Source organism: Ambystoma mexicanum, chromosome 5p (assembly GCF_040938575.1).
Source record: "Ambystoma mexicanum isolate Mex_15411 chromosome 5p, UKY_AmexF1_1, whole genome shotgun sequence".
NCBI classification, from domain to species: domain Eukaryota; kingdom Metazoa; phylum Chordata; class Amphibia; order Caudata; family Ambystomatidae; genus Ambystoma; species Ambystoma mexicanum.
The window spans coordinates 743380660-743406439 of NC_090930.1; the positions used below are offsets into that span (position 1 = coordinate 743380660).

General features: G+C 39.4%; 19 non-coding genes across 19 annotated transcripts; 10 read left to right on the plus strand and 9 right to left on the minus strand.

Moving 5' to 3' along the window:
* Positions 1–477: 477 nt before the first annotated feature.
* On the minus strand, positions 478–549 carry TRNAQ-CUG (transfer RNA glutamine (anticodon CUG)). The gene has a single exon. It is a non-coding gene; the product is annotated as a tRNA-Gln (tRNA).
* Positions 550–2919: 2370 nt separating this feature from the next.
* On the plus strand, positions 2920–2991 carry TRNAQ-UUG (transfer RNA glutamine (anticodon UUG)). Its single transcript has one exon. It is a non-coding gene; the product is annotated as a tRNA-Gln (tRNA).
* Positions 2992–4229: 1238 nt separating this feature from the next.
* On the plus strand, positions 4230–4301 carry TRNAQ-UUG (transfer RNA glutamine (anticodon UUG)). The gene has a single exon. It is a non-coding gene; the product is annotated as a tRNA-Gln (tRNA).
* A 913-nt stretch (positions 4302–5214) lies between these two features.
* TRNAQ-CUG (transfer RNA glutamine (anticodon CUG)) lies at positions 5215–5286 on the minus strand. The gene has a single exon. It is a non-coding gene; the product is annotated as a tRNA-Gln (tRNA).
* Positions 5287–7661: 2375 nt separating this feature from the next.
* Positions 7662–7733, plus strand: TRNAQ-UUG (transfer RNA glutamine (anticodon UUG)). The gene has a single exon. It is a non-coding gene; the product is annotated as a tRNA-Gln (tRNA).
* Positions 7734–8640: 907 nt separating this feature from the next.
* On the minus strand, positions 8641–8712 carry TRNAQ-CUG (transfer RNA glutamine (anticodon CUG)). Its single transcript has one exon. It is a non-coding gene; the product is annotated as a tRNA-Gln (tRNA).
* A 259-nt stretch (positions 8713–8971) lies between these two features.
* Positions 8972–9043, plus strand: TRNAQ-UUG (transfer RNA glutamine (anticodon UUG)). The gene has a single exon. It is a non-coding gene; the product is annotated as a tRNA-Gln (tRNA).
* A 913-nt stretch (positions 9044–9956) lies between these two features.
* On the minus strand, positions 9957–10028 carry TRNAQ-CUG (transfer RNA glutamine (anticodon CUG)). The gene has a single exon. It is a non-coding gene; the product is annotated as a tRNA-Gln (tRNA).
* A 2373-nt stretch (positions 10029–12401) lies between these two features.
* TRNAQ-UUG (transfer RNA glutamine (anticodon UUG)) lies at positions 12402–12473 on the plus strand. Its single transcript has one exon. It is a non-coding gene; the product is annotated as a tRNA-Gln (tRNA).
* Positions 12474–13380: 907 nt separating this feature from the next.
* Positions 13381–13452, minus strand: TRNAQ-CUG (transfer RNA glutamine (anticodon CUG)). The gene has a single exon. It is a non-coding gene; the product is annotated as a tRNA-Gln (tRNA).
* A 259-nt stretch (positions 13453–13711) lies between these two features.
* On the plus strand, positions 13712–13783 carry TRNAQ-UUG (transfer RNA glutamine (anticodon UUG)). Its single transcript has one exon. It is a non-coding gene; the product is annotated as a tRNA-Gln (tRNA).
* A 913-nt stretch (positions 13784–14696) lies between these two features.
* TRNAQ-CUG (transfer RNA glutamine (anticodon CUG)) lies at positions 14697–14768 on the minus strand. Its single transcript has one exon. It is a non-coding gene; the product is annotated as a tRNA-Gln (tRNA).
* Positions 14769–17142: 2374 nt separating this feature from the next.
* TRNAQ-UUG (transfer RNA glutamine (anticodon UUG)) lies at positions 17143–17214 on the plus strand. Its single transcript has one exon. It is a non-coding gene; the product is annotated as a tRNA-Gln (tRNA).
* Positions 17215–18452: 1238 nt separating this feature from the next.
* On the plus strand, positions 18453–18524 carry TRNAQ-UUG (transfer RNA glutamine (anticodon UUG)). Its single transcript has one exon. It is a non-coding gene; the product is annotated as a tRNA-Gln (tRNA).
* Positions 18525–19433: 909 nt separating this feature from the next.
* Positions 19434–19505, minus strand: TRNAQ-CUG (transfer RNA glutamine (anticodon CUG)). The gene has a single exon. It is a non-coding gene; the product is annotated as a tRNA-Gln (tRNA).
* Positions 19506–21850: 2345 nt separating this feature from the next.
* On the plus strand, positions 21851–21922 carry TRNAQ-UUG (transfer RNA glutamine (anticodon UUG)). Its single transcript has one exon. It is a non-coding gene; the product is annotated as a tRNA-Gln (tRNA).
* Positions 21923–22829: 907 nt separating this feature from the next.
* Positions 22830–22901, minus strand: TRNAQ-CUG (transfer RNA glutamine (anticodon CUG)). The gene has a single exon. It is a non-coding gene; the product is annotated as a tRNA-Gln (tRNA).
* A 259-nt stretch (positions 22902–23160) lies between these two features.
* Positions 23161–23232, plus strand: TRNAQ-UUG (transfer RNA glutamine (anticodon UUG)). Its single transcript has one exon. It is a non-coding gene; the product is annotated as a tRNA-Gln (tRNA).
* A 913-nt stretch (positions 23233–24145) lies between these two features.
* On the minus strand, positions 24146–24217 carry TRNAQ-CUG (transfer RNA glutamine (anticodon CUG)). Its single transcript has one exon. It is a non-coding gene; the product is annotated as a tRNA-Gln (tRNA).
* Between the last annotated feature and the right edge of the window lie 1563 nt (positions 24218–25780).

Here is a 25780-nt window from a genome sequence, read left to right on the forward strand (position 1 = left end):
ATATTAATCAAGCGTCTTAACAGTCTTTACATGTTTGTAAAATGAAGGTATCAGTTTGAGATGAAAAATAGAACGAAGAACACACTTTTCTTAATTCACAAAAGGCCTGAGGTGTATAAATACTGTTTGTACCGACCAAGGGCCCATTCGTGAATGTACTTACTTTAGTTGGATCATACCTTTCTTCAAAGAAGACATCCACAATAAACGATAAGGGAAAGGTTCGACTGATGGTAAACTCTTACAGAGATTTGAATGCAAATTATTGGATTCAACCTCCAGGGTGCTACCATTACACCATGGGTCTTTCACACCACAGAAAGTGGTGGGTTTCATTGTGGCTAAAGAGCGTCATCCATGGAAAATCTTTCTTTTTTCAAATGCACCCAGGGAATAATGCTATGAAAGTGGGCGACACAGCAGCGTCATTGCTATTAAAACAAGACACTGAGAGGAAAACAAACACAGTAATTCCCAAGGTCCCACCGAGATTTGAACTCGGATCGCTGGATTCAGAGTCCAGAGAGCTAACCATTACACCATGGAACCTACATACTTAGTGACATGATGAACGTCATTGCAGCAAAAAAAGAGCCTTTTAGAGAATGTATGCAATATTCTTTTATCTTATGCCTCCAGAGGAAGAATCCTATCCAAATGAGCTGTAAAGCAAAGAGTTTGCTATTGCGCAACAACCAACTAAACAGTTCCACATTTGCATAATATCCGTGGGCTAGGAATATGAGTTTGTTAAAATGATGCATGAGATCTCGATTCTCATTTCTGTTACAACTCTGTCAGGTTGCACCAGCAAGGGGCCCATGGTGTAATGGTTAGCAAAGAACATTACTGAAGGGCCCCTCGGCCAGCCAGAAAGCCAAAATGGAGAGAACGGGCATGAACTGGTTGTGAATGAGCTTCAAAATGCGTTCACAGGTAATGGAACTGGTGATCTCCTCAGTTTATACACCTGGAACTCCTGTCAATAGCAACAGTCGGCAGCTGGGTTGCCAGACATTTCGTCGAAAAAAATTTGTCGACAGGACAATTGGTCGAAACCATTTGGTCGAAAACCAAATGGTCGAATTGCTTTTGTTTTTTATTTTCACATTTTTTTTGGGGGGGGGGTTGGGGGGGCCCCCCCAACCCCCTTTTTTTCTAAAAACCCCTTTTTTCCCCTAAACTACAACCTAAAAAATATATATATAAATAAATAAAAAAATCGACCATTTGGCTTTCGACCAAATTACGTCGACCAAATGTCTTTCGACTAAATGTCTTTCGACGAAATGTCCGGACAGCGGCAGCTGGTCTGTGTCAGTAATGGCAATTTGATTTTGCCATTTTCACAGCTCCCTAATAAATGAACAAAATGTTCCATTTGTAGGCACAGTTACATGCTATGGTATGTATACCATGCTTAATAACCACCATAGGAGGCTCAGAGCACCATCCGCATTCTTACGTACAAAACATGTAAGGAAATAATCAGATCTTTTGCTCTGCAGGAGTCAGGTTTCTTTAAAGCCTGACAAAGTGGCAGAGTGCCATTGTAAACTGAGGCATGATGAAACCATGCCCAAGAACCCAGGCAGGTTAAACCCTTCCACTCATGCCCCTAGGCCCCGAACGGCCAGGTTCTATAGACAGGGCAGCTGGCATGGATTATGGACACTTTTAACATAGGGTGGTTTTTCAACCTTATCTCCTCTGGGAGCAAAGCGCTGGACAGGGTTTCCTGTATGTTTTTGAGGTTCGCAGGGATCTATGTGTGGATGTTTCTTGGTGTGAAAAGCATGACACCTTTTGGGGTGACACCAGGCTCTTCTGGGAGTTAATTTGCATAATCTCTACTTTCTATTTTATGTGACATGGGCTGCAGTTGCATTGTTCTGTTAATAGAGGGCAACACACAGGTCATAGTTCCAAATAGGGGTGCACGGTCTGCTTGCTAGCTTACATTTACAGTTCTATTTGGGATTCACCGCCTTTTCATAAACGGAGTACTCTTCCGGAGTATTTCTAACTTATGTAGGTGTTTTGGGGGTGTTACGTGCCTTTGTATGACTGCTGCAAACCACTTGATATTAGACATTGATTGGAAACTACATAAAAAATCCTGACACATATTGTAAACGGACATAAAATGACCTATATTAGCTAATATAAGTAAACAGACATCACTCCCCACTCCCCACAAAAAGGGATGTATGCGTACACAAAAAATAAAAATGAAAAACAAGCAACTACTGCAGTTAAAATCTAAAAATGTAAATTCAGTTACATGATCATGACTCGGAAGGGGAAGTTAAAAAGTAAAAAAACACAAGGTAGGAGAGAGGTTAGCTTTACATGCCATGAGGGAGGAAGAGGTCTTCCAAGCACTGTTGTGTATGTTGGTCAATCCCTCTGAAACGCAAAAGGGATGTGCACATAGAAATCAAAGCAGAGTCATCCAGAGAGACTATTTAATTCTTTTTTTTTCAAATTCTCAAAAGGAAGCTGCTATCAAATTGAACTATTCATCACAGCCACTGCTAGGAAATCTATGTGCATAAAATGACAATACACCCAAAGGAAAACAAAATATAGCTATAACATGTCAGATTACTAAATTCAGAGTCCAGCCTACTAACCATTAGACCATGGAACCTAAATACTTCCGCAAATGCTGAACTTCATTATGCCAAAACAGAGGCAGTCAGAAACAATATTTAATATTGCTTAATCATATGCCTCAAGAGGAAGAATTTGATCTACATGCTCTATAAAGCACAGAGATTGCTATAGTACAACGTCAATCGACAACATCGCTGTGTTTGTATGATATCAGTCAATTGGGACTATGAATCTGTAAAAATTGTAAATGTGCTCTATATTGCCATTTCTGATTCAACGCTCTCAGGTGCATCTTGCAAGGGTTCCATGGTGTAATGGTTAGCACTTTGGACTTTGAATCCAACTATCCGAGTTCAAGTCTCGGTGGAACTGTTATCTTGCTCTTACACTCCATTTTCTAATTTCTCAAATTACAATTCAACAGAGTTAATATTCTGAAGTTCAGTCGACTCAGGTAGCCGTTTTCACACTCTCTCTCTCTCTGCACGACATTACATTTAAATGCACTTTGGTGCCTGATACCAATACAGTGATGCAACTACATATCGTTAATGTACAATCCCTAAGGTCAATCAGAGTGGGCACCCAGATATCTCTCAGAAACATTTTCCACAGATGAATAATGTCCAACCTTAACTCTATGAAAAGAAAAATGTACACACTATGTGCAGTAGATTCTCTGCTCACTGGAACATGCAGAAACAACATTGATGTGAAAAGATTGGAAAAAGCCCTATTTTATTAACATTAAAAAATGTTATACAATTATTTTGGTGAATCATATTCACTTTCACAATCATTCCTATGTTTCAAGCAATTTGATGGTCTTATAAAATGTGTAAAAAATGTAATTCTTTGAGTTGACAAACTGTATGGAGAGCAAACTTTTTATAACTTACAAGAGTTATGAGTTCTAGAAAGTAGTGCATTTACTGATCAAGTGCCCTTGTTTAAATGTACTTACTTTATTTGGATCACACCTTTCTCGAAAGAAGAAATAAACTCTAAATTATCAGGAAACAATTCAACTGATTTTAGGGGCCTCCTGGGCTTTCAATGCAAATCGCTGAGATCAAAAGCCAGTTTAATAGCCATTATACCTTGGAGCTTTGGAGATATGAGAGTGGGCAGTTTCTTTGTGGCAAAAGAGAGTCATCCCCAGAAACTATTAATATTCTTTGGTCAAAGAAGACTGCCATCAAAGTGGGCTGTAAAGCAAAGCTATTGCTGTTATATCTATCTGCAAATGAAAGGCAACTCTAAAAGAGAAGCAGCCCCAAGGTCCCACTGAGACTTGAACTTGGATCGCTGGATTCAGAGTCCAGAGTGCTAACCATTACACCATGGAACTCACATATTCAGTAGCATGATGCACTTCATTCTGGAAAAACAGAGCACATCAGAGAAAATATGTAATATTCCTATATCATTAGACTCCAGAGGAAGAATTTGATCCAAATGAGACATGAAGCCAATACTTTGCGATTGCACAGCATCCAACAGCAACAGTGCTGCTTCGATATAATATCAGTAAACGGTTACTATAGGTCAGTAAAAATCTTGACTGTGCCCTATATTCTCATTGCCCTTATGAAGCTCTGCTCAACAAGGGTTCCATGGTGTAATGGTTAGCACTTTGGACTTTGAATCCAGCGATCCGAGTTCAAGTCTCGGTGGAACCTCTCTCTTGCTCTAACACACTTTGTCTCCTTGTTGTCTTAAATTATAGGCCAAAGATAGTAATATTCATAAGGTTAGTGGTGTAGGGTATTCATTTTCGCTCTCACTCTCTGGCATAACTTTTCATAAAAATCCACTTTTGTGCCTAGCACCTTAACCTTTATGCATTTTTTTTAAATGTATGAACAGTGAGGTCATTCTGAGTCGATGGGCAGATCTGCATCGGAAACATACATAAAAGATTTGAAATTTTCAAACTTAACTCAATGTTAAGAAACATGCTCAATCTGTGACCCAATGGATTCTCTTTTTACTTGAAGATGCAGCAACAACATTAATAATACCATTTTGGGAAAAGCAGCTCTATTGTATCGCCATTCTCTTTCAAAATTGTTAAAGGGTTAATCCTATGAAAAGCGACCACATTCAGAATCAATGATATTAATCAAGCGTCTTAACAGTCTTTACATGTTTGTAAAATGAAGGTATCAGTTTGAGATGAAAAATAGAACGAAGAACACACTTTTCTTAATTCACAAAAGGCCTGAGGTGTATAAATACTGTTTGTACCGACCAAGGGCCCATTCGTGAATGTACTTACTTTAGTTGGATCATACCTTTCTTCAAAGAAGACATCCACAATAAACGATAAGGGAAAGGTTCGACTGATGGTAAACTCTTACAGAGATTTGAATGCAAATTATTGGATTCAACCTCCAGGGTGCTACCATTACACCATGGGTCTTTCACACCACAGAAAGTGGTGGGTTTCATTGTGGCTAAAGAGCGTCATCCATGGAAAATCTTTCTTTTTTCAAATGCACCCAGGGAATAATGCTATGAAAGTGGGCGACACAGCAGCGTCATTGCTATTAAAACAAGACACTGAGAGGAAAACAAACACAGTAATTCCCAAGGTCCCACCGAGATTTGAACTCGGATCGCTGGATTCAGAGTCCAGAGAGCTAACCATTACACCATCGAACCTACATACTTAGTGACATGATGAACGTCATTGCAGCAAAAAAAGAGCCTTTTAGAGAATGTATGCAATATTCTTTTATCTTATGCCTCCAGAGGAAGAATCCTATCCAAATGAGCTGTAAAGCAAAGAGTTTGCTATTGCGCAACAACCAACTAAACAGTTCCACATTTGCATAATATCCGTGGGCTAGGAATATGAGTTTGTTAAAATGATGCATGAGATCTCGATTCTCATTTCTGTTACAACTCTGTCAGGTTGCACCAGCAAGGGGCCCATGGTGTAATGGTTAGCAAAGAACATTACTGAAGGGCCCCTCGGCCAGCCAGAAAGCCAAAATGGAGAGAACGGGCATGAACTGGTTGTGAATGAGCTTTAAAATGCGTTCACAGGTAATTGAACTGGTGATCTCCTCAGTTTATACACCTGGAACTCCTGTCAATAGCAACAGTCGGCAGCTGGGTTGCCAGACATTTCGTCGAAAAAAATTTGTCGACAGGACAATTGGTCGAAACCATTTGGTCGAAAACCAAATGGTCGAATTGCTTTTGTTTTTTATTTTCACATTTTTTTTTTGGGGGGGGGGTTTGGGGGGGCCCCCCCAACCCCCTTTTTTTCTAAAAACCCCTTTTTTCCCCTAAACTACAACCTAAAAAATATATATATATAAATAAATTAAAAAATCGACCATTTAGCTTTCGACCAAATTACGTCGACCAAATGTCTTTCGACTAAATGTCTTTCGACGAAATGTCCGGACAGCGGCAGCTGGTCTGTGTCAGTAATGGCAATTTGATTTTGCCATTTTCACAGCTCCCTAATAAATGAACAAAATGTTCCATTTGTAGGCACAGTTACATGCTATGGTATGTATACCATGCTTAATAACCACCATAGGAGGCTCAGAGCACCATCCGCATTCTTACGTACAAAACATGTAAGGAAATAATCAGATCTTTTGCTCTGCAGGAGTCAGGTTTCTTTAAAGCCTGACAAAGTGGCAGAGTGCCACTGTAAACTGAGGCATGATGAAACCATGCCCAAGAACCCAGGCAGGTTAAACCCTTCCACTCATGCCCCTAGGCCCCGAACGGCCAGGTTCTATAGACAGGGCAGCTGGCATGGATTATGGACACTTTTAATATAGGGTGGTTTTTCAACCTTATCTCCTCTGGGAGCAAAGCGCTGGACAGGGTTTCCTGTATGTTTTTGAGGTTCGCAGGGATCTATGTGTGGATGTTTCTTGGTGTGAAAAGCATGACACCTTTTGGGGTGACACCAGGCTCTTCTGGGAGTTAATTTGCATAATCTCTACTTTCTATTTTATGTGACATGGGCTGCAGTTGCATTGTTCTGTTAATAGAGGGCAACACACAGGTCATAGTTCCAAATAGGGGTGCACGGTCTGCTTGCTAGCTTACATTTACAGTTCTATTTGGGATTCACCGCCTTTTCATAAACGGAGTACTCTTCCGGAGTATTTCTAACTTATGTAGGTGTTTTGGGGGTGTTACGTGCCTTTGTATGACTGCTGCAAACCACTTGATATTAGACATTGATTGGAAACGACATAAAAAATCCTGACACATATTGTAAGCGGACATAAAATGACCTATATTAGCTAATATAAGTAAACAGACATCACTCCCCCCTCCCCACAAAAAGGGATGTATGCGTACACAAAAAATAAAAATGAAAAACAAGCAACTACTGCAGTTAAAATCTAAAAATGTAAATTCAGTTACATGATCATGACTCGGAAGGGGAAGTTAAAAAGTAAAAAAACACAAGGTAGGAGAGAGGTTAGCTTTACATGCCATGAGGGAGGAAGAGGTCTTCCGAGCACTGTTGTGTATGTTGGTCAATCCCTCTGAAACGCAAAAGGGATGTGCACATAGAAATCAAAGCAGAGTCATCCAGCGAGACTATTTAATTCTTTTTTTTTCAAATTCTCAAAAGGAAGCTGCTATCAAATTGAACTATTCATCACAGCCACTGCTAGGAAATCTATGTGCATAAAATGACAATACACCCAAAGGAAAACAAAATATAGCTATAACATGTCAGATTACTAAATTCAGAGTCCAGCCTACTAACCATTAGACCATGGAACCTAAATACTTCCGCAAATGCTGAACTTCATTATGCCAAAACAGAGGCAGTCAGAAACAATATTTAATATTGCTTAATCATATGCCTCAAGAGGAAGAATTTGATCTACATGCTCTATAAAGCACAGAGATTGCTATAGCACAACGTCAATCGACAACATCGCTGTGTTTGTATGATATCAGTCAATTGGGACTATGAATCTGTAAAAATTGTAAATGTGCTCTATATTGCCATTTCTGATTCAACGCTCTCAGGTGCATCTTGCAAGGGTTCCATGGTGTAATGGTTAGCACTTTGGACTTTGAATCCAACTATCCGAGTTCAAGTCTCGGTGGAACCGTTATCTTGCTCTTACACTCCATTTTCTAATTTCTCAAATTACAATTCAACAGAGTTAATATTCAGAAGTTCAGTCGACTCAGGTAGCCGTTTTCACACTCTCTCTCTCTCTGCACGACATTACATTTAAATGCACTTTGGTGCCTGATACCAATACAGTGATGCAACTACATATCGTTAATGTACAATCCCTAAGGTCAATCAGAGTGGGCACCCAGATATCTCTCAGAAACATTTTCCACAGATGAATAATGTCCAACCTTAACTCTATGAAAAGAAAAATGTACACACTATGTGCAGTAGATTCTCTGCTCACTGGAACATGCAGAAACAACATTGATGTGAAAAGATTGGAAAAAGCCCTATTTTATTAACATTAAAAAATGTTATACAATTATTTTGGTGAATCATATTCACTTTCACAATCATTCCTATGTTTCAAGCAATTTGATGGTCTTATAAAATGTGTAAAAAATGTAATTCTTTGAGTTGACAAACTGTATGGAGAGCAAACTTTTTATAACTTACAAGAGTTATGAGTTCTAGAAAGTAGTGCATTTACTGATCAAGTGCCCTTGTTTAAATGTACTTACTTTATTTGGATCACACCTTTCTCGAAAGAAGAAATAAACTCTAAATTATCAGGAAACAATTCAACTGATTTTAGGGGCCTCCTGGGCTTTCAATGCAAATCGCTGAGATCAAAAGCCAGTTTAATAGCCATTATACCTTGGAGCTTTGGAGATATGAGAGTGGGCAGTTTCTTTGTGGCAAAAGAGAGTCATCCCCAGAAACTATTAATATTCTTTGGTCAAAGAAGACTGCCATCAAAGTGGGCTGTAAAGCAAAGCTATTGCTGTTATATCTATCTGCAAATGAAAGGCAACTCTAAAAGAGAAGCAGCCCCAAGGTCCCACTGAGAGTTGAACTCGGATCGCTGGATTCAGAGTCCAGAGTGCTAACCATTACACCATGGAACCCACATATTCAGTAGCATGATGCACTTCATTCTGGAAAAACAGAGCACATCAGAGAAAATATGTAATATTCCTATATCATTAGACTCCAGAGGAAGAATTTGATCCAAATGAGACATGAAGCCAATACTTTGCGATTGCACAGCATCCAACAGCAACAGTGCTGCTTCGATATAATATCAGTAAACGGTTACTATAGGTCAGTAAAAATCTTGACTGTGCCCTATATTCTCATTGCCCTTATGAAGCGCTGCTCAACAAGGGTTCCATGGTGTAATGGTTAGCACTTTGGACTTTGAATCCAGCGATCCGAGTTCAAGTCTCGGTGGAACCTCTCTCTTGCTCTAACACACTTTGTCTCCTTGTTGTCCTAAATTATAGGCCAAAGATAGTAATATTCATAAGGTTAGTGGTGTAGGGTATTCATTTTCGCTCTCACTCTCTGGCATAACTTTTCATAAAAATCCACTTTTGTGCCTAGCACCTTAACCTTTATGCATTTTTTTTAAATGTATGAACAGTGAGGTCATTCTGAGTCGATGGGCAGATCTGCATCGGAAACATACATAAAAGATTTGAAATTTTCAAACTTAACTCAATGTTAAGAAACATGCTCAATCTGTGACCCAATGGATTCTCTTTTTACTTGAAGATGCAGCAACAACATTAATAATACCATTTTGGGAAAAGCAGCTCTATTGTATCACCATTCTCTTTCAAAATTGTTAAAGGGTTAATCCTATGAAAAGCGACCACATTCAGAATCAATGATATTAATCAAGCGTCTTAACAGTCTTTACATGTTTGTAAAATGAAGGTATCAGTTTGAGATGAAAAATAGAACGAAGAACACACTTTTCTTAATTCACAAAAGGCCTGAGGTGTATAAATACTGTTTGTACCGACCAAGGGCCCATTCGTGAATGTACTTACTTTAGTTGGATCATACCTTTCTTCAAAGAAGACATCCACAATAAACGATAAGGGAAAGGTTCGACTGATGGTAAACTCTTACAGAGATTTGAATGCAAATTATTGGATTCAACCTCCAGGGTGCTACCATTACATCATGGGTCTTTCACACCACAGAAAGTGGTGGGTTTCATTGTGGCTAAAGAGCGTCATCCATGGAAAATCTTTCTTTTTTCAAATGCACCCAGGGAATAATGCTATGAAAGTGGGCGACACAGCAGCGTCATTGCTATTAAAACAAGACACTGAGAGGAAAACAAACACAGTAATTCCCAAGGTCCCACCGAGATTTGAACTCGGATCGCTGGATTCAGAGTCCAGAGAGCTAACCATTACACCATGGAACCTACATACTTAGTGACATGATGAACGTCATTGCAGCAAAAAAAGAGCCTTTTAGAGAATGTATGCAATATTCTTTTATCTTATGCTTCCAGAGGAAGAATCCTATCCAAATGAGCTGTAAAGCAAAGAGTTTGCTATTGCGCAACAACCAACTAAACAGTTCCACATTTGCATAATATCCGTGGGCTAGGAATATGAGTTTGTTAAAATGATGCATGAGATCTCGATTCTCATTTCTGTTACAACTCTGTCAGGTTGCACCAGCAAGGGGCCCATGGTGTAATGGTTAGCAAAGAACATTACTGAAGGGCCCCTCGGCCAGCCAGAAAGCCAAAATGGAGAGAACGGGCATGAACTGGTTGTGAATGAGCTTTAAAATGCGTTCACAGGTAATTGAACTGGTGATCTCCTCAGTTTATACACCTGGAACTCCTGTCAATAGCAACAGTCGGCAGCTGGGTTGCCAGACATTTCGTCGAAAAAAATTTGTCGACAGGACAATTGGTCGAAACCATTTGGTCGAAAACCAAATGGTCGAATTGCTTTTGTTTTTTATTTTCACATTTTTTTTTTGGGGGGGGGGTTTGGGGGGGCCCCCCCAACCCCCTTTTTTTCTAAAAACCCCTTTTTTCCCCTAAACTACAACCTAAAAAATATATATATAAATAAATTAAAAAATCGACCATTTGGCTTTCGACCAAATTACGTCGACCAAATGTCTTTCGACTAAATGTCTTTCGACGAAATGTCCGGACAGCGGCAGCTGGTCTGTGTCAGTAATGGCAATTTGATTTTGCCATTTTCACAGCTCCCTAATAAATGAACAAAATGTTCCATTTGTAGGCACAGTTACATGCTATGGTATGTATACCATGCTTAATAACCACCATAGGAGGCTCAGAGCACCATCCGCATTCTTACGTACAAAACATGTAAGGAAATAATCAGATCTTTTGCTCTGCAGGAGTCAGGTTTCTTTAAAGCCTGACAAAGTGGCAGAGTGCCACTGTAAACTGAGGCATGATGAAACCATGCCCAAGAACCCAGGCAGGTTAAACCCTTCCACTCATGCCCCTAGGCCCCGAACGGCCAGGTTCTATAGACAGGGCAGCTGGCATGGATTATGGACACTTTTAATATAGGGTGGTTTTTCAACCTTATCTCCTCTGGGAGCAAAGCGCTGGACAGGGTTTCCTGTATGTTTTTGAGGTTCGCAGGGATCTATGTGTGGATGTTTCTTGGTGTGAAAAGCATGACACCTTTTGGGGTGACACCAGGCTCTTCTGGGAGTTAATTTGCATAATCTCTACTTTCTATTTTATGTGACATGGGCTGCAGTTGCATTGTTCTGTTAATAGAGGGCAACACACAGGTCATAGTTCCAAATAGGGGTGCACGGTCTGCTTGCTAGCTTACATTTACAGTTCTATTTGGGATTCACCGCCTTTTCATAAACGGAGTACTCTTCCGGAGTATTTCTAACTTATGTAGGTGTTTTGGGGGTGTTACGTGCCTTTGTATGACTGCTGCAAACCACTTGATATTAGACATTGATTGGAAACGACATAAAAAATCCTGACACATATTGTAAGCGGACATAAAATGACCTATATTAGCTAATATAAGTAAACAGACATCACTCCCCCCTCCCCACAAAAAGGGATGTATGCGTACACAAAAAATAAAAATGAAAAACAAGCAACTACTGCAGTTAAAATCTAAAAATGTAAATTCAGTTACATGATCATGACTCGGAAGGGGAAGTTAAAAAGTAAAAAAACACAAGGTAGGAGAGAGGTTAGCTTTACATGCCATGAGGGAGGAAGAGGTCTTCCGAGCACTGTTGTGTATGTTGGTCAATCCCTCTGAAACGCAAAAGGGATGTGCACATAGAAATCAAAGCAGAGTCATCCAGCGAGACTATTTAATTCTTTTTTTTTCAAATTCTCAAAAGGAAGCTGCTATCAAATTGAACTATTCATCACAGCCACTGCTAGGAAATCTATGTGCATAAAATGACAATACACCCAAAGGAAAACAAAATATAGCTATAACATGTCAGATTACTAAATTCAGAGTCCAGCCTACTAACCATTAGACCATGGAACCTAAATACTTCCGCAAATGCTGAACTTCATTATGCCAAAACAGAGGCAGTCAGAAACAATATTTAATATTGCTTAATCATATGCCTCAAGAGGAAGAATTTGATCTACATGCTCTATAAAGCACAGAGATTGCTATAGCACAACGTCAATCGACAACATCGCTGTGTTTGTATGATATCAGTCAATTGGGACTATGAATCTGTAAAAATTGTAAATGTGCTCTATATTGCCATTTCTGATTCAACGCTCTCAGGTGCATCTTGCAAGGGTTCCATGGTGTAATGGTTAGCACTTTGGACTTTGAATCCAACGATCCGAGTTCAAGTCTCAGTGGAACCGTTATCTTGCTCTTACACTCCATTTTCTAATTTCTCAAATTACAATTCAACAGAGTTAATATTCAGAAGTTCAGTCGACTCAGGTAGCCGTTTTCACACTCTCTCTCTCTCTGCACGACATTACATTTAAATGCACTTTGGTGCCTGATACCAATACAGTGATGCAACTACATATCGTTAATGTACAATCCCTAAGGTCAATCAGAGTGGGCACCCATATATCTCTCAGAAACATTTTCCACAGATGAATAATGTCCAACCTTAACTCTATGAAAAGAAAAATGTACACACTATGTGCAGTAGATTCTCTGCTCACTGGAACATGCAGAAACAACATTGATGTGAAAAGATTGGAAAAAGCCCTATTTTATTAACATTAAAAAATGTTATACAATTATTTTGGTGAATCATATTCACTTTCACAATCATTCCTATGTTTCAAGCAATTTGATGGTCTTATTAAATGTGTAAAAAATGTAATTCTTTGAATTGACAAACTGTATGGAGAGCAAACTTTTTATAACTTACAAGAGTTATGAGTTCTAGAAAGTAGTGCATTTACTGATCAAGTGCGCTTGTTTAAATGTACTTACTTTATTTGGATCACACCTTTCTCGAAAGAAGAAATAAACTCTAAATTATCAGGAAACAATTCAACTGATTTTAGGGGCCTCCTGGGCTTTCAATGCAAATTCCTGAGATCAAAAGCCAGTTTAATAGCCATTATACCTTGGAGCTTTGGAGATATGAGAGTGGGCAGTTTCTTTGTGGCAAAAGAGAGTCATCCCCAGAAACTATTAATATTCTTTGGTCAAAGAAGACTGCCATCAAAGTGGGCTGTAAAGCAAAGCTATTGCTGTTATATCTATCTGCAAATGAAAGGCAACTCTAAAAGAGAAGCAGCCCCAAGGTCCCACTGAGAGTTGAACTCGGATCGCTGGATTCAGAGTCCAGAGTGCTAACCATTACACCATGGAACCCACATATACAGTAGCATGATGCACTTCATTCTGGAAAAACAGAGCACATCAGCGAAAATATGTAATATTCCTATATCATTAGACTCCAGAGGAAGAATTTGATCCAAATGAGACATGAAGCCAATACTTTGCGATTGCACAGCATCCAACAGCAACAGTGCTGCTTCGATATAATATCAGTAAACGGTTACTATAGGTCAGTAAAAATCTTGACTGTGCCCTATATTCTCATTGCCCTTATGAAGCTCTGCTCAACAAGGGTTCCATGGTGTAATGGTTAGCACTTTGGACTTTGAATCCAGAGATCCGAGTTCAAGTCTCGGTGGAACCTCTCTCTTGCTCTAACACACTTTGTCTCCTTGTTGTCTTAAATTATAGGCCAAAGATAGTAATATTCATAAGGTTAGTGGTGTAGGGTATTCATTTTCGCTCTCACTCTCTGGCATAACTTTTCATAAAAATCCACTTTTGTGCCTAGCACCTTAACCTTTATGCATTTTTTTTAAATGTATGAACAGTGAGGTCATTCTGAGTCGATGGGCAGATCTGCATCGGAAACATACATAAAAGATTTGAAATTTTCAAACTTAACTCAATGTTAAGAAACATGCTCAATCTGTGACCCAATGGATTCTCTTTTTACTTGAAGATGCAGCAACAACATTAATAATACCATTTTGGGAAAAGCAGCTCTATTGTATCGCCATTCTCTTTCAAAATTGTTAAAGGGTTAATCCTATGAAAAGCGACCACATTCAGAATCAATGATATTAATCAAGCGTCTTAACAGTCTTTACATGTTTGTAAAATGAAGGTATCAGTTTGAGATGAAAAATAGAACGAAGAACACACTTTTCTTAATTCACAAAAGGCCTGAGGTGTATAAATACTGTTTGTACCGACCAAGGGCCCATTCGTGAATGTACTTACTTTAGTTGGATCATACCTTTCTTCAAAGAAGACATCCACAATAAACGATAAGGGAAAGGTTCGACTGATGGTAAACTCTTACAGAGATTTGAATGCAAATTATTGGATTCAACCTCCAGGGTGCTACCATTACACCATGGGTCTTTCACACCACAGAAAGTGGTGGGTTTCATTGTGGCTAAAGAGCGTCATCCATGGAAAATCTTTCTTTTTTCAAATGCACCCAGGGAATAATGCTATGAAAGTGGGCAACACAGCAGCGTCATTGCTATTAAAACAAGACACTGAGAGGAAAACAAACACAGTAATTCCCAAGGTCCCACCGAGATTTGAACTCGGATCACTGGATTCAGAGTCCAGAGTGCTAACCATTACACCATGGAACCTACATACTTAGTGACATGATGAACGTCATTGCAGCAAAAAAAGAGCCTTTTAGAGAATGTATGCAATATTCTTTTATCTTATGCCTCCAGAGGAAGAATCCTATCCAAATGAGCTGTAAAGCAAAGAGTTTGCTATTGCGCAACAACCAACTAAACAGTTCCACATTTGCATAATATCCGTGGGCTAGGAATATGAGTTTGTTAAAATGATGCATGAGATCTCGATTCTCATTTCTGTTACAACTCTGTCAGGTTGCCCAAGCAAGGGGCCCATGGTGTAATGGTTAGCAAAGAACATTACTGAAGGGCCCCTCGGCCAGCCAGAAAGCCAAAATGGAGAGAACGGGCATGAACTGGTTGTGAATGAGCTTCAAAATGCGTTCACAGGTAATTGAACTGGTGATCTCCTCAGTTTATACACCTGGAACTCCTGTCAATAGCAACAGTCGGCAGCTGGGTTGCCAGACATTTCGTCGAAAAAAATTTGTCGACAGGACAATTGGTCGAAACCATTTGGTCGAAAACCAAATGGTCGAATTGCTTTTGTTTTTTATTTTCACATTTTTTTTTGGGGGGGGGGGGGTTTGGGGGGGCCCCCCCAACCCCCTTTTTTCTAAAAACCCCTTTTTTTCCCTAAACTACAATCTAAAAAATATATATATAAATAAATTAAAAAATCGACCATTTGGCTTTCGACCAAATTACGTCGACCAAATGTCTTTCGACTAAATGTCTTTCGACGAAATGTCCGGACAGCGGCAGCTGGTCTGTGTCAGTAATGGCAATTTGATTTTGCCATTTTCACAGCTCCCTAATAAATGAACAAAATGTTCCATTTGTAGGCACAGTTACATGCTATGGTATGTATACGATGCTTAATAACCACCATAGGAGGCTCAGAGCACCATCCGCATTCTTACGTACAAAACATGTAAGGAAATAATCAGATCTTTTGCTCTGCAGGAGTCAGGTTTCTTTAAAGCCTGACAAAGTGGCAGAGTGCCATTGTAAACTGAGGCATGATGAAACCATGCCCAAGAACCCAGGCAGGTTAAACCCTTCCACTCATGCCCCTAGGCCCCGAACGGCCAGGTTCTATAGACAGGGCAGCTGGCATGGATTATGGACACTTTTAACATAGGGTGGTTTTTCAACCTTATCTCCTCTGGGAGCAAAGCGCTGGACAGGGTTTCCTGTATGTTTTTGAGGTTCGCAGGGATCTATGTGTGGATGTTTCTTGGTGTGAAAAGCATGACACCTTTTGGGGTGACACCAGGCTCTTCTGGGAGTTAATTTGCATAATCTCTACTTTCTATTTTATGTGACATGGGCTGCAGTTGCATTGTTCTGTTAATAGAGGGCAACACACAGGTCATAGTTCCAAATAGGGGTGCACGGTCTGCTTGCTAGCTTACATTTACAGTTCTATTTGGGATTCACCGCCTTTTCATAAACGGAGTACTCTTCCGGAGTATTTCTAACTTATGTAGGTGTTTTGGGGGTGTTACGTGCCTTTGTATGACTGCTGCAAACCACTTGATATTAGACATTGATTGGAAATGACATAAAAAATCCTGACACATATTGTAAGCGGACATAAAATGACCTATATTAGCTAATATAAGTAAACAGACATCACTCCCCCCTCCCCACAAAAAGGGATGTATGCGTACACAAAAAATAAAAATGAAAAACAAGCAACTACTGCAGTTAAAATCTAAAAATGTAAATTCAGTTACATGATCATGACTCGGAAGGGGAAGTTAAAAAGTAAAAAAACAAAAGGTAGGAGAGAGGTTAGCTTTACATGCCATGAGGGAGGAAGAGGTCTTCCAAGCACTGTTGTGTATGTTGGTCAATCCCTCTGAAACGCAAAAGGGATGTGCACATAGAAATCAAAGCAGAGTCATCCAGAGAGACTATTTAATTCTTTTTTTTTCAAATTCTCAAAAGGAAGCTGCTATCAAATTGAACTATTCATCACAGCCACTGCTAGGAAATCTATGTGCATAAAATGACAATACACCCAAAGGAAAACAAAATATAGCTATAACATGTCAGATTACTAAATTCAGAGTCCAGCCTACTAACCATTAGACCATGGAACCTAAATACTTCCGCAAATGCTGAACTTCATTATGCCAAAACAGAGGCAGTCAGAAACAATATTTAATATTGCTTAATCATATGCCTCAAGAGGAAGAATTTGATCTACATGCTCTATAAAGCACAGAGATTGCTATAGCACAACGTCAATCGACAACATCGCTGTGTTTGTATGATATCAGTCAATTGGGACTATGAATCTGTAAAAATTGTAAATGTGCTCTATATTGCCATTTCTGATTCAACGCTCTCAGGTGCATCTTGCAAGGGTTCCATGGTGTAATGGTTAGCACTTTGGACTTTGAATCCAACGATCCGAGTTCAAGTCTCGGTGGAACCGTTATCTTGCTCTTACACTCCATTTTCTAATTTCTCAAATTACAATTCAACAGAGTTAATATTCAGAAGTTCAGTCGACTCAGGTAGCCGTTTTCACACTCTCTCTCTCTCTGCACGACATTACATTTAAATGCACTTTGGTGCCTGATACCAATACAGTGATGCAACTACATATCGTTAATGTACAATCCCTAAGGTCAATCAGAGTGGGCACCCATATATCTCTCAGAAACATTTTCCACAGATGAATAATGTCCAACCTTAACTCTATGAAAAGAAAAATGTACACACTATGTGCAGTAGATTCTCTGCTCACTGGAACATGCAGAAACAACATTGATGTGAAAAGATTGGAAAAAGCCCTATTTTATTAACATTAAAAAATGTTATACAATTATTTTGGTGAATCATATTCACTTTCACAATCATTCCTATGTTTCAAGCAATTTGATGGTCTTATTAAATGTGTAAAAAATGTAATTCTTTGAGTTGACAAACTGTGTGGAGAGCAAACTTTTTATAACTTACAAGAGTTATGAGTTCTAGAAAGTAGTGCATTTACTGATCAAGTGCGCTTGTTTAAATGTACTTACTTTATTTGGATCACACCTTTCTCGAAAGAAGAAATAAACTCTAAATTATCAGGAAACAATTCAACTGATTTTAGGGGCCTCCTGGGCTTTCAATGCAAATCGCTGAGATCAAAAGCCAGTTTAATAGCCATTATACCTTGGAGCTTTGGAGATATGAGAGTGGGCAGTTTCTTTGTGGCAAAAGAGAGTCATCCCCAGAAACTATTAATATTCTTTGGTCAAGGAAGACTGCCATCAAAGTGGGCTGTAAAGCAAAGCTATTGCTGTTATATCTATCTGCAAATGAAAGGCAACTCTAAAAGAGAAGCAACCCCAAGGTCCCACTGAGAGTTGAACTCGGATCGCTGGATTCAGAGTCCACAGTGCTAACCATTACACCATGGAACCCACATATACAGTAGCATGATGCACTTCATTCTGGAAAAACAGAGCACATCAGAGAAAATATGTAATATTCCTATATCATTAGACTCCAGAGGAAGAATTTGATCCAAATGAGACATGAAGCCAATACTTTGCGATTGCACAGCATCCAACAGCAACAGTGCTGCTTCGATATAATATCAGTAAACGGTTACTATAGGTCAGTAAAAATCTTGACTGTGCCCTATATTCTCATTGCCCTTATGAAGCTCTGCTCAACAAGGGTTCCATGGTGTAATGGTTAGCACTTTGGACTTTGAATCCAGAGATCCGAGTTCAAGTCTCGGTGGAACCTCTCTCTTGCTCTAACACACTTTGTCTCCTTGTTGTCTTAAATTATAGGCCAAAGATAGTAATATTCATAAGGTTAGTGGTGTAGGGTATTCATTTTCGCTCTCACTCTCTGGCATAACTTTTCATAAAAATCCACTTTTGTGCCTAGCACCTTAACCTTTATGCATTTTTTTTAAATGTATGAACAGTGAGGTCATTCTGAGTCGATGGGCAGATCTGCATCGGAAACATACATAAAAGATTTGAAATTTTCAAACTTAACTCAATGTTAAGAAACATGCTCAATCTGTGACCCAATGGATTCTCTTTTTACTTGAAGATGCAGCAACAACATTAATAATACCATTTTGGGAAAAGCAGCTCTATTGTATCGCCATTCTCTTTCAAAATTGTTAAAGGGTTAATCCTATGAAAAGCGACCACATTCAGAATCAATGATATTAATCAAGCGTCTTAACAGTCTTTACATGTTTGTAAAATGAAGGTATCAGTTTGAGATGAAAAATAGAACGAAGAACACACTTTTCTTAATTCACAAAAGGCCTGAGGTGTATAAATACTGTTTGTACCGACCAAGGGCCCATTCGTGAATGTACTTACTTTAGTTGGATCATACCTTTCTTCAAAGAAGACATCCACAATAAACGATAAGGGAAAGGTTCGACTGATGGTAAACTCTTACAGAGATTTGAATGCAAATTATTGGATTCAACCTCCAGGGTGCTACCATTACACCATGGGTCTTTCACACCACAGAAAGTGGTGGGTTTCATTGTGGCTAAAGAGCGTCATCCATGGAAAATCTTTCTTTTTTCAAATGCACCCACCATTGCTATGAAAGTGGGCGACACAGCAGCGTCATTGCTATTAAAACAAGACACTGAGAGGAAAACAAACACAGTAATTCCCAAGGTCCCACCGAGATTTGAACTCGGATCGCTGGATTCAGAGTCCAGAGTGCTAACCATTACACCATGGAACCTACATACTTAGTGACATGATGAACGTCATTGCAGCAAAAAAAGAGCCTTTTAGAGAATGTATGCAATATTCTTTTATCTTATGCCTCCAGAGGAAGAATCCTATCCAAATGAGCTGTAAAGCAAAGAGTTTGCTATTGCGCAACAACCAACTAAACAGTTCCACATTTGCATAATATCCGTGGGCTAGGAATATGAGTTTGTTAAAATGATGCATGAGATCTCGATTCTCATTTCTGTTACAACTCTGTCAGGTTGCACCAGCAAGGGGCCCATGGTGTAATGGTTAGCAAAGAACATTACTGAAGGGCCCCTCGGCCAGCCAGAAAGCCAAAATGGAGAGAACGGGCATGAACTGGTTGTGAATGAGCTTCAAAATGCGTTCACAGGTAATTGAACTGGTGATCTCCTCAGTTTATACACCTGGAACTCCTGTCAATAGCAACAGTCGGCAGCTGGGTTGCCAGACATTTCGTCGAAAAAAATTTGTCGACAGGACAATTGGTCGAAACCATTTGGTCGAAAACCAAATGGTCGAATTGCTTTTGTTTTTTATTTTCACATTTTTTTTTGGGGGGGGGGGTTTGGGGGGGCCCCCCCAACCCCCTTTTTTCTAAAAAACCCTTTTTTTCCCTAAACTACAATCTAAAAAATATATATATAAATAAATTAAAAAATCGACCATTTGGCTTTCGACCAAATTACGTCGACCAAATGTCTTTCGACTAAATGTCTTTCGACGAAATGTCCGGACAGCGGCAGCTGGTCTGTGTCAGTAATGGCAATTTGATTTTGCGATTTTCACAACTCCCTAATATATGAACAAAATGTTCCATTTGTAGGCACAGTTACATGCTATGGTATGTATACCATACTTAATAACCACCATAGGAGGCTCAGAGCACCATCCGCATTCTTACGTACAAAACATGTAAGGAAATAATCAGATCTTTTGCTCTGCAGGAGTCAGGTTTCTTTAAATCCTGACAAAGTGGCAGAGTGCCATTGTAAACTGAGGCATGATGAAACCCTTCCACTCATGCCCCTAGGCCCCGAACGGCCAGGTTCTATAGACAGGGCAGCTGGCATGGATTATGGACACTTTTAACATAGGGTGGTTTTTCAACCTTATCTCCTCTGGGAGCAAAGCGCTGGACAGGGTTTCCTGTACGTTTTTGAGGTTCGCAGGGATCTATGTGTGGATGTTTCTTGGTGTGAAAAGCATGACACCTTTTGGGGTGACACCAGGCTCTTCTGGGAGTTAATTTGCATAATCTCTACTTTCTATTTTATGTGACATGGGCTGCAGTTACATTGTTCTGTTAATAGAGGGCAACACACAGGTCATAGTTCCAAACAGGGGTGCACGGTCTGCTTGCTAGCTTACATTTACAGTTCTATTTGGGATTCACCGCCTTTTCATAAACTGAGTACTCTTCCGGAGTATTTCTAACTTATGTAGGTGTTTTGGGGGTGTTACGTGCCTTTGTATGACTGCTGCAAACCACTTGATATTAGACATTGATTGGAAACGACATAAAAAATCCTGACACATATTGGAAGCGGACATAACATGACCTATATTAGCTAATATAAGTAAACAGACATCACTCCCCCCTCCCCACAAAAAGGGATGTATGCGTACACAAAAAATAAAAATGAAAAACAAGCAACTACTGCAGTTAAAATCTAAAAATGTAAATTCAGTTACATGATCATGACTCGGAAGGGGAAGTTAAAAAGTAAAAAAAACACAAGGTAGGAGAGAGGTTAGCTTTACATGCCATGAGGGAGGAAGAGGTCTTCCAAGCACTGTTGTGTATGTTGGTCAATCCCTCTGAAACGCAAAAGGGATGTGCACATAGAAATCAAAGCAGAGTCATCCAGAGAAACTATTTAATTCTTTTTTTTTCAAATTCTCAAAAGGAAGCTGCTATCAAATTGAACTATTCATCACAGCCACTGCTAGGAAATCTATGTGCATAAAATGACAATACACCCAAAGGAAAACAAAATATAGCTATAACATGTCAGATTACTAAATTCAGAGTCCAGCCTACTAACCATTAGACCATGGAACCTAAATACTTCCGCAAATGCTGAACTTCATTATGCCAAAACAGAGGCAGTCAGAAACAATATTTAATATTGCTTAATCATATGCCTCAAGAGGAAGAATTTGATCTACATGCTCTATAAAGCACAGAGATTGCTATAGCACAACGTCAATCGACAATATCGCTGTGTTTGTATGATATCAGTCAATTGGGACTATGAATCTGTAAAAATTGTAAATGTGCTCTATATTGCCATTTCTGATTCAACGCTCTCAGGTGCATCTTGCAAGGGTTCCATGGTGTAATGGTTAGCACTTTGGACTTTGAATCCAACGATCCGAGTTCAAGTCTCGGTGGAACCGTTATCTTGCTCTTACACTCCATTTTCTAATTTCTCAAATTACAATTCAACAGAGTTAATATTCAGAAGTTTAGTCGACTCAGGTAGCCGTTTTCACACGGTCTCTCTCTCTGCACGACATTACATTTAAATGCACTTTGGTGCCTGATACCAATACAGTGATGCAACTACATATTGTTAATGTACAATCCCTAAGGTCAATCAGAGTGGGCACCCATATATCTCTCAGAAACATTTTCCACAGATGAATAATGTCCAACCTTAACTCTATGAAAAGAAAAATGTACACACTATGTGCAGTAGATTCTCTGCTCACTGGAACATGCAGAAACAACATTGATGTGAAAAGATTGGAAAAAGCCCTATTTTATTAACATTAAAAAATGTTATACAATTATTTTGGTTAATCATATTCACTTTCACAATCATTCCTATGTTTCAAGCAATTTGATGGTCTTATTAAATGTGTAAAAAATGTAATTCTTTGAGTTGACAAACTGTATGGAGAGCAAACTTTTTATAACTTACAAGAGTTATGAGTTCTAGAAAGTAGTGCATTTACTGATCAAGTGCCCTTGTTTAAATGTACTTACTTTATTTGGATCACACCTTTCTCGAAAGAAGAAATAAACTCTAAATTATCAGGAAACAATTCAACTGATTTTAGGGGCCTCCTGGGCTTTCAATGCAAATCGCTGAGATCAAAAGCCAGTTTAATAGCCATTATACCTTGGAGCTTTGGAGATATGAGAGTGGGCAGTTTCTTTGTGGCAAAAGAGAGTCATCCCCAGAAACTATTAATATTCTTTGGTCAAAGAAGACTGCCATCAAAGTGGGCTGTAAAGCAAAGCTATTGCTGTTATATCTATCTGCAAATGAAAGGCAACTCTAAAAGAGAAGCAGCCCCAAGGTCCCACCGAGACTTGAACTCGGATCGCTGGATTCAGAGTCCAGAGTGCTAACCATTACACCATGGAACCCACATATTCAGTAGCATGATGCACTTCATTCTGGAAAAACAGAGCACATCAGAGAAAATATGTAATATTCCTATATCATTAGACTCCAGAGGAAGAATTTGATCCAAATGAGACATGAAGCCAATACTTTGCGATTGCACAGCATCCAACAGCAACAGTGCTGCCTCGATATAATATCAGTAAACGGTTACTATAGGTCAGTAAAAATCTTGACTGTGCCCTATATTCTCATTGCCCTTATGAAGCTCTACTCAACAAGGGTTCCATGGTGTAATGGTTAGCACTTTGGATTTTGAATCCAGCCATCCGAGTTCAAGTCTCGGTGGAACCTCTCTCTTGCTCTAACACACTTTGTCTCCTTGTTGTCTTAAATTATAGGCCAAAGATAGTAATATTCATAAGGTTAGTGGTGTAGGGTATTCATTTTCGCTCTCACTCTCTGGCATAACTTTTCATAAAAATCCACTTTTGTGCCTAGCACCTTAACCTTTATGCATTTTTTTTAAATGTATGAACAGTGAGGTCATTCTGAGTCGATGGGCAGATCTGCATCGGAAACATACATAAAAGATTTGAAATTTTCAAACTTAACTCAATGTTAAGAAACATGCTCAATCTGTGACCAAATGGATTCTCTTTTTACTTGAAGATGCAGCAACAACATTAATAATACCATTTTGGGAAAAGCAGCTCTATTGTATCGCCATTCTCTTTCAAAATTGTTAAAGGGTTAATCCTATGAAAAGCGACCACATTCAGAATCAATGATATTAATCAAGCGTCTTAACAGTCTTTACATGTTTGTAAAATGAAGGTATCAGTTTGAGATGAAAAATAGAACGAAGAACACACTTTTCTTAATTCACAAAAGGCCTGAGGTGTATAAATACTGTTTGTACCGACCAAGGGCCCATTCGTGAATGTACTTACTTTAGTTGGATCATACCTTTCTTCAAAGAAGACATCCACAATAAACGATAAGGGAAAGGTTCGACTGATGGTAAACTCTTACAGAGATTTGAATGCAAATTATTGGATTCAACCTCCAGGGTGCTACCATTACACCATGGGTCTTTCACACCACAGAAAGTGGTGGGTTTCATTGTGGCTAAAGAGCGTCATCCATGGAAAATCTTTCTTTTTTCAAATGCACCCAGGGAATAATGCTATGAAAGTGGGCGACACAGCAGCGTCATTGCTATTAAAACAAGACACTGAGAGGAAAACAAACACAGTAATTCCCATGGTCCCACCGAGATTTGAACTCGGATTGCTGGATTCAGAGTCCAGAGTGCTAACCATTACACCATGGAACCTACGTACTTAGTGACATGATGAACGTCATTGCAGCAAAAAAAGAGCCTTTTAGAGAATGTATGCAATATTCTTTTATCTTATGCCTCCAGAGGAAGAATCCTATCCAAATGAGCTGTAAAGCAAAGAGTTTGCTATTGCGCAACAACCAACTAAACAGTTCCACATTTGCATAATATCCGTGGGCTAGGAATATGAGTTTGTTAAAATGATGCATGAGATCTCGATTCTCATTTCTGTTACAACTCTGTCAGGTTGCACCAGCAAGGGGCCCATGGTGTAATGGTTAGCAAAGAACATTACTGAAGGGCCCCTCGGCCAGCCAGAATGCCAAAATAGAGAGAACGGGCATGAACTGGTTGTGAATGAGCTTCAAAATGCGTTCACAGGTAATTGAACTGGTGATCTCCTCAGTTTATACACCTGGAACTCCTGTCAATAGCAACAGTCGGCAGCTGGGTTGCCAGACATTTCGTCGAAAAAAATTTGTCGACAGGACAATTGGTCGAAACCATTTGGTCGAAAACCAAATGGTCGAATTGCTTTTGTTTTTTATTTTCACTTTTTTTTTTGGGGGGGTCCCCCCAACCCCCTTTTTTTCTAAAAACCCCTTTTTTCCCCTAAACTACAACCTAAAAAATATATATATAAATAAATTACAAAATAGACCATTTGGCTTTCGACCAAATTACGTCGACCAAATGTCTTTCGACGAAATGTCTTTCGACGAAATGTCCGGACAGCGGCAGCTGGTCTGTGTCAGTAATGGCAATTTGATTTTGCCATTTTCACAACTCCCTAATAAATGAACAAAATGTTCCATTTGTAGGCACAGTTACATGCTATGGTATGTATACCATGCTTAATAACCACCATAGGAGGCTCAGAGCACCATCCGCATTCTTACGTACAAAACATGTAAGGAAATAATCAGATCTTTTGCTCTGCAGGAGTCAGGTTTCTTTAAAGCCTGACAAAGTGGCAGAGTGCCATTGTAAAATGAGGCATGATGAAACCATGCCCAAGAACCCATGCAGGTTAAACCCTTCCACTCATGCCCCTAGGCCCCGAACGGCCAGGTTCTATAGACAGGGCAGCTGGCATGGATTATGGACACTTTTAACATAGGGTGGTTTTTCAACCTTATCTCCTCTGGGAGCAAAGCGCTGGACAGGGTTTCCTGTACGTTTTTGAGGTTCGCAGGGATCTATGTGTGGATGTTTCTTGGTGTGAAAAGCATGACACCTTTTGGGGTGACACCAGGCTCTTCTGGGAGTTAATTTGCATAATCTCTACTTTCTATTTTATGTGACATGGGCTGCAGTTACATTGTTCTGTTAATAGAGGGCAACACACAGGTCATAGTTCCAAACAGGGGTGCACGGTCTGCTTGCTAGCTTACATTTACAGTTCTATTTGGGATTCACCGCCTTTTCATAAACTGAGTACTCTTCCGGAGTATTTCTAACTTATGTAGGTGTTTTGGGGGTGTTACGTGCCTTTGTATGACTGCTGCAAACCACTTGATATTAGACATTGATTGGAAACGACATAAAAAATCCTGA